This window comes from Rousettus aegyptiacus, unplaced genomic scaffold, assembly GCF_014176215.1.
Source record: "Rousettus aegyptiacus isolate mRouAeg1 unplaced genomic scaffold, mRouAeg1.p scaffold_m13_p_3, whole genome shotgun sequence".
NCBI lineage: Eukaryota > Metazoa > Chordata > Mammalia > Chiroptera > Pteropodidae > Rousettus > Rousettus aegyptiacus.
This window is the reverse complement of record NW_023416306.1, coordinates 45,316,980-45,324,928: the sequence shown is the minus strand read 5'-3', so window position 1 is coordinate 45,324,928 and position 7,949 is coordinate 45,316,980. Positions and strand designations below refer to the sequence as shown.

Sequence of the window (7,949 nt, the reverse complement as noted above, 5' to 3'; positions counted from 1 at the left end):
CTAGTATCCTTTCATTAAAAAAACAAGCAAATGCATGTATATTTGTGTTTCTCCTTTCTTAAACAGTGGCATTCCATATACACCTTTATTCATCTTGCTTTGTTATCTTTGTTTCTGACAAACCACTGTTCATCATTTAAAAAAAAAATTGTACTACGTTTTAGGCTCAATCTTCTCACTTCTGGGAATAACTTGCTGACAGGTACCCCCAGAAGTCTAAAGTAAGTGAACTTAAGTTTTCTAAGAAGCACTGTTATTCATTCCATTAGTCCTGGCAAAGGTTTGTGCAGGGAGGAGGGAAGGAGGGTTTGGCAGTCATAAAACAAAGCTGTCCAGAAAAAATGAGGGCATGACCTTCCCAGGAATTTTTCTTATTGTGGTAAAATATACATAACAAAATCGACCATTTAAAGCAATTTCAAGTATAGAACTCAGGGGCATTAAGTACATTCACATTGCTGTGCACTCAACACCACCAACTACCTCCAGAACTTTTTCATCATCCTTAACTGAAACTTTAGACGCGTTAAACAATAACTCCTCATTACCTTCCCAGAATATTTAACAAGACTAAATGGAAAGAGCACCTGCTTGCCAGGTGCAGTTGGGCACTAGGAAGATTCTGCCCTCCCGGCTAGGCAGGGATTCTGGTTGTGACTAAGCAGACTCTCGGGTTAGTACTCCCGCCCTCACCTATTGTCCCAGCGGGAGGAACCGGTATTTCCGGATTGGGGCCTCAGACTGTGCTATCCCGGCTAAGGGTGAGGTTGGTGGGGGAGGAGAACGGAAGCTGATCACAAAAGTTCACTTTCCACCAAAATTCCTAACCTGCTTCCCATCCCGCCCCCAACAAAACAAAGACCACAACACCACCAAACACACAATGGGCCAAGACCATCCCTCCCGTGGTGTTTCGAAGCGTGGCAGAGTTCCCCACTTCTTTGCGCATACCCCAGGAGAGGATTAGAAAGCCGACCTGGTCACAAATAAAGAAAGAAGCACAGCGCATTCCCCTGGCCGTGGGCGCAAAGAAAGCTCCACACGGCTTTGCAGAGAAGGCAAAAAGCTGGGCATTGGACGCGCTGGCTGCGGTCCCAGCGGCCGCAGTCTCTGCCCCACCGCTGGGTGGCGTGTGTGAGGACTCCCCTGCCCCGGTCTTTCCTGACGTCTCAAAGTAGTGATAAGCTGCGTCTCCTTGCCCCGGGCTCGCGCACCTGGCACTCTCGGGGCTCTCGAGGAAGCAGGTGACAGCCATTGCCCACCTCCGTCCCCTCCGCGACTCCTTTCTCTGGCTCGCCGCCGCCCAACTCCCCCCTGGCCCCACCTTGGATTTTTTTTTTTTTCTTTCTCCTAAACCTCCAAACAGGAAATAGATTGAGTCACAATAATACACAGGAGCGGTCGCAGAGGCCACTCGCGCCCGCCCATTCCCGGGGCAGCCTCCCGCACTCTGGATCCCGCGAGGCGCCGCCAGAGACGCGCGCGGGGAGCGCAGGCGACAGCGGCCCAGCAGCTGGCGCCGCGGCGGAGCGCGCCCAAGCACCGCCGAGAGCCAACCTCACCCTGAGCCCGACTCGGCAGATCGCGGCCGCCACCCGCCTCCAGGCGAGTACTGCACCCTCCTCCCTCTCCCTCCCCAGCCGGGAGCGCCCGCCCGGCGTCCTGGCGCTGCCAGCCGCGCGGTCGGACGAAAGCCGCCCCAGGTGCAGCAGCCCGGGCTCAGGCGTCGCCAGGAGACCTCCCTCCTGCCCTGAATTTGGCAAGGGAGTGATTTGCGGGGTGTGCCGGGACGCTTGCACCCTGGATCTGTCGTGCTGACGGAGGTGAGGGCTACAGCGAATAAATGCGAGTTGATGCTACCTCCCCACCCCACTTCTCTGGGTTTATGTTATTGGACATTGATATTTTCCCCCCCTCTGGGGGATACTTAGCTGACTTGCTTCTCTGTTCCCTCTGAGGGACGAAAGCACGTCATGGGTTTCTCTTAAGGAATCGTCTGGAAGTGAGTTCGAACAAGCACCTGGGGCAGCTACAGGTACCTGGGAGCCACTTTTTTTCTCCTACCTGGCCTCGCGCCATCTCCCCTGAGGTATGGGAACTGTCTCACTTCCTGTCGAGCTTCTCTTTAACCAGATTTAAAGGGCCGCAGAGTTTCTGTTGGCACAGCCAGCGTTTGCTGTACTATCTGGAGGGGGCGGGAGCTGGTGTCTAGGATTTACGCGGGTCGAGGGTCAATTGAAACCAGGTAGGGCTGCCTGAGCTGCCAGCTGAGTTTCAGCGGTGGGGCTTGAAAACTCCGCGCACCTGAGAACTTGACTACAGTCCCGGAGGTGCTAGCAGGCCCCTTAGCCCGTAGAGCGGGAATCTGTGCCTCCTTGGAGAACTTTTTTCCCCCCATTTTCTGACCCATTTGTAAGGGAGGGGCTGAGCTTATTAACCTGCTGGGCGTTGTCAGTTTTCTAGGGCCGTACTGCAAGGTTCTTCTATAGGGAACCCAGTCAAAACTGAGTTTGAAATCTTTATGTTGGATAAAGGCCACTGAATTCCAGGCATTCTTCTAGCTTGAGAAGGGTATTTTCAAGACTGTTTTGAAGTCTGAATGAGCCCTTTCTGTGAAACCGCCTCTCTGTCAGCTATCCTTGGAGCTACCTACTCCCCTAGGTGGGTGGGTACTCCGGGAGCCCCCTTCCGTCAGGCCTAACACCAAGGTTTCTCAACGCATTTTTACAAATGGTGGTTGGTAGGTGACTTAAGTCCTTAACCAGTTCGCTTGAAAGATAAGATCAACTCTTTGTGTTTCCTGGTGCGAGGGCCTGGTTCTAGATGGTCACATCTAGATAGGGTGACATTCTGTTTACTTTCAAGTGCCTTGGGGAATTGGTGCTTCAAGTGAGGCCCACGGTCCAGCGGGTCCAGCAGTGGCATCACTTGCAAAACTCTTAAAAATATAGGATTTCAGGTCTCATACTGACCTGCTGAATCAAGATTGCCTAGGGAATCATTTGCATATTTACATTTGTGAAGACCCAGCCTAAGTTTTCCATCTAGTGTAAAAAAGTAATTTTGCGTTTCCGTTCAGTCCTACATTTGAACCTTCTTTTTGCCAGATTAGGACAAATTTATTACGACTCATAGGTCACAGCCCTTCCCCACCTGGGTGGCAGACTCCTTAGATTCAGACATGTGGTTAGCATAATAACTTGTTTTTTGTTTCTCTATACTTTTATTCTTTTACTGTTATTATGATAAAATATACACACATAAAATTTACCATTTTAACCATTTCAAAGTATACAATTCAGTGGCATTAAGAACATTGGGTGTTGTGCAACCATCACCATTATCCATTTCCAGAACTTTTCCATCGATCCAAATAGAAACTGTACCCAATAATCTACGCATTCCTCCCTCTCCCCAGCCCCTGAGCTTCTGGAGACTTAATGTTATTTTCCTTTTCGTAGAGTACAGAAAAGGTTGCTTAGGGATGTAAAGTAAAAGTAAAATCTTGTTTGCAGAATATGAACAAACATTTGGAAATGCCTTGGTCACTGGCCGGGTGGACAAGGCACTCTAGTTCCAGGTTCTTAGAGTGCATGTGCTTTCTTTTAATAGAGAATAAACCTAACCCGTGAGAGTTTCCTTTTTGATTTGGCTGAAAAGAAAGGGAGCTACCCAGGGCTCAGACAGCGCTAAGTGGAGATGCCTGATAAAAGCTCTATGCTTCTTTTAACTGGCTTTATTTTAAATGTTCTGTTTATATTGGGTTTAGTTTTTTTTTTTTTTTTTTTGACTCAAACTCACTTTTGAAAGTAGTTGGAATAAACCTTAAGAACAAAGTTGTTAAAAAAGAAAAAAGTTATTTCTTGGTATATATAGGAGGAAGTCATAGAAAAACCTCAGAAAAATTTGAAATAATTTTCTAAACTATTCCAGATTATTTGTTTCTGCTTTAATGTTAAATGAGTCTAATAGTCCAATGACATTTCTAGTTGTTAAAATGTTTGCATAATTTAGGAAAACATTGTAATGAACATCATCTGCTTGTACCTGCTGAAAATTGTCCAGCTTCTGGCTACAGGACATGTTTTGGTGAGAACATAATGTGAACTAATGAATAAAAATAGTTTCATTCATGATCTAAGAAAGTCATTGTTATAGATCAAGAATATGATTCAGAATACGTAAGCAATCAGGGATATTGGGAAGAGTTAATAAATAGCCGGATAGTGGCAGATTCTTCAAATTCTTTCCAAATTCTTTTTTTCTCTAAGACCCTTGACTTTTCTTGTATTGACTTTGATCAGAAGGAGGCTATATCAGCTTGTAGGGAGGAACTTACAACTTCCTTTGAAAAGTCTCTTTGAATTGATGAATGAGGATCATTCAAATGGGCAAGATTTGGCAGAAAGTTCTCCCACTTCAGGAGATTCTTGCATTCACAGAATTTCAGATTGTTATTTCCTTTAATTCTAGTAAGGCAAAAGAGAAAAGGTTCCCCCTTGTCCACTATGTTCTCTTCTGAAATTGCAATACAGTTCAGTTTTTTTAATTTGGTGAACAAATACTATTTTGTGGTCCACACATGAGAAAAAATTAGAAAGTATCCAGTGAATGGTTTTACCAGTGATTGAGTGATGCTTGGAGAATCACTTGGAGAGTTTGGTAAAAATGGAAACTCCCAACTACTTCAAACCTATTGAGTGAGAATCTCTTTCATTGGAATCTGTAGATTTAATCACACCTCGAGGTGATTCTGATATATAGTTAGATTTAGGAGCTGGTAGAATAAACATATACGCACACGCACACTAAAATATTGAAAAAGTAATCTGAAGATACAAAAGAATACAATTTTAAATTAAACATGAAATAAAGTTAATCATGAGTTTTTTAATATTAGGTAGTCATTGTTTCAGGTTTGGAAAATCTAATCAACACCTTTTGATATTGATCATCACTCTCAAGATCTGAGGTTTGGAATTCTTAATGCCCAGGAGAACCCACTGGTCTCCATAGGAGAGATCAAGGTGTTGGGCTATTTGATTTAGCATCAACAAACATTTGTTTAGTGCATATTGTGAATCAAGTATTTTCAGACATTCTTTAAATCTTTACAATAATGTTGAGAAAGGTATTTCTTTTTTTTCTCCATTTTACAGATGAGAAAACCGAAGCCAACCTGAGTCTTCCTACTCTAGACCATGGTTCTTTATATGGTTGTTCCGTGTAGAATAAGAAATCTCTGCCTGCTAACTCCCCTTCACTTCTAGAATCTATGTATTCATTAATTCCTTTTGGAACATCAGTTACCACATGCACTACTAGGTCCTGAGGCAAATAAAAAGATGAGCCCAAACTGAAGTAAATTCCAAAAGGGCAAAGAATTCTTTCCATGGAACCACAAGTCCTCTAATGAATGAGTAACCATTTAACATTGTACTTGGCTTTAATGTAGCATTAGTGTAGCTGGGCCAGCTCTCAGGAAAATCAAGTCACAGGCATTCTCCTTATTGAGATCTGTCAGCCAATGCCACCTCTGCATAGCTGCCTGACAGTATCTACTTAGCACCCTAAGATGGGCATAGGATATAAGTGTGGAAGAACTGACATCTACCCTGACCAGCTAACTGAGGGGAGTAAACCTCATAAACCTGGAGGTGCTGCATCCTGGAAATATAAAATTAGGGGAATAGTTATTCCCTTCTAAGATTATATTAAGGACTCAAAAGGACCTTATTTGTAAAAGTATTTGTAAATTGTCAAATGGTAATAAAAAGCTGTTTCTTATCTTCATTTGGGAAAAATTTACAGTGCAAAGGAGACAGGAAAAGTCACACCTTTGCGGGACTTAACACTTTTTTGTTAACTGAGTATGTTTTTAATTCTCTTCTACCTTTAGGCCATTTTTTAAAAAGCAGTTGTATTGAGATGTAATTAATACACCAGACAATTTACCTATTTAAAGTGTACAATTCATTGGTTTTGAGTAAATTCACAGAGTTGTGGAACCATTACTACAATCAATTTTAGGACTTTTTATTGCCCTAAAAAAAGCACCACTCCTCATGAACTCCTTCTCCCCTTTAGCTAGCAACTCCTAATCCCCTACACACTCTCCCCATCCTCAAGCAGCTACTAATCTACTTTCTGTCTATAGATTTTCCCGTTCTGGGCATTTCCTATAAATGACGCTATACAATATATAGTCCTGTAAGTCTGGCTTCTTTCACCTAGCATAGTGTTTTCAAGATTTATATTGTAGCAGATATCAATGCTTTATTCTTTATATTGCCAAATAATATTCCTTTATATGTGTATACCACATTTTATCCATTCATCTGTTGATAGATATTTGAGTTGTTTCTACGTTTTGGTGTTAAGAATAATGTTGCTATGAAAAATCATGTACAGTCTACAGTCATGCCACCCTGAACAAGCCCGATCCCGTCTGATCTCAGAAGCTAAGCAGGGTCGGGCCTGGTTAGTACTTGGATGGGAGACCACCTAGGAACACCAGGTGCAATAGGCATAAAAAATAAAGAGATTGTAAGCTGACAAGGTCCTTGCAATCTGTGAGGTCAACCAAAGGTTGCCTCACCTAAAAAAATAAAAATAATAAAATTAAATAAAAGAAAAATCATGTACAAGTTATATGGATGTATGGTTTCATAATTGACCACTCTCCCTTCTCTTGCCTGTCACTACTAATTATCACCAGCATAGAATCAAGGTGAGATTTGTAAACCAAAAGCCAAGAGTTCTTTGTGCAAGTAGCAGGCGTCAAGTTTCAGTTTTACTCTCCTTTTCTGCATTTGCCTGCTCAGCTTAATAGCTTTAATATCTGTGCTACCGTGTGTCTAGTCTCCTTAGCATAATTTGGTATAAGCCGATTCCGAGAGTGGATGCTGACAATCCATGTTATGAAGGTCAGGTTTGCTACAGAAGAGGAATCCAAGAGGGCAACAACCCACTGCTGAAACTGAGCTGTTTTCCACCTACTGGTTTCACAAAATCGAGACAAATATCCCCCAATTTTATTGTATATTTTACTTTAAAGGAATCTTCACTATATCCGAGGATGTGTCATTTCTCTTGGGTTTTGAAAAAAGGTCAAAGCCAACCTCAGGGTGTTCTGTGTTATAGTTTGGGGGCATCTGTTGTTAGCAAAGGGAAAGGATTTTAATATCAGCAGTTGTTAACTGCCTAGCTCTGCCTGGAACTTGCTGGAATGGTCAGGAGCTGAGGAGCGGCCGCCTGCCTTAGACTTGCTTGTTGTCCCCAACCCCACTCAGCCAGTTGCACACTTTAACATGTTACCTGGCCACTGCAGGCACTGGGTGTGTGATTCCTCTGATTAGTGGGTAGAATTGGACAGGAAGTGTTTACAATCTTGCTTCTGTGGAGAGACAGTATTTCAAGAACCCTGAAACCGCCCCATTTTGATGATTCTCTAGGAGGACCAGTCGGACTTAGCATATAGTTGTACTCACCACTGTGATTACTAAGAGTAAAAGGATGCAAAGCAAAGTCAGCAAAGGGAAAGGGCACAGTGAGCGAAGTCCAAGGAAACCAGTAACAAGCTTCCAGCACCCTCTCCCGGTGGAGTCCCATAGCTTATGCTTAATTCCAACAGGAACAAGTTGTGACATGTGTAAAATATTGCCAGCTGGGAAGTTTATTAAAGACTCAGTGCCAGGGTTTTTTCTGGGGACTTACTACGTTGGCATCCTCTGCACACCATGTACCAAAAGGTTCAGGTTCTCCAAAGGAAAGCAGGTGGTTAGCATAAACTACATCGTTTGTGCAAACAGTTTAGGGACAGTGAGCCACTCCTGTCAGTCCTGGGAATGGTGAGAACCTTCCCGAAATTCAAGTTCCCAGATTCCAGCCAAGGACCAACCTTGTAAGAAGGCCTTTCAAAGGACGTTAACTCTTGTGCACATGTGGGG

General features: G+C 43.5%; 1 protein-coding gene and 1 pseudogene across 3 annotated transcripts in view; both read left to right on the top strand.

Moving 5' to 3' along the window:
• The first annotated feature begins 1,364 nt into the window (after nt 1-1,364).
• TJP2 (tight junction protein 2) overlaps nt 1,365-7,949 on the top strand; it is a 102,106-nt gene continuing 95,521 nt past the window's right edge. Inside the window, exon 1 of one of the 3 annotated variants that reach the window (XM_016135540.2) lies at nt 1,365-1,605. The gene's annotated coding sequence lies outside the window, so the exon portion shown is untranslated. Of the gene's footprint in view, nt 1,606-1,669; nt 1,824-7,949 lie in introns of those variants that run through there. The other 2 variants (XM_016135539.2, XM_016135542.2) reach the window with 2 other exon arrangements.
• Nucleotides 6,411-6,529, top strand: LOC118600948 (annotated as a pseudogene).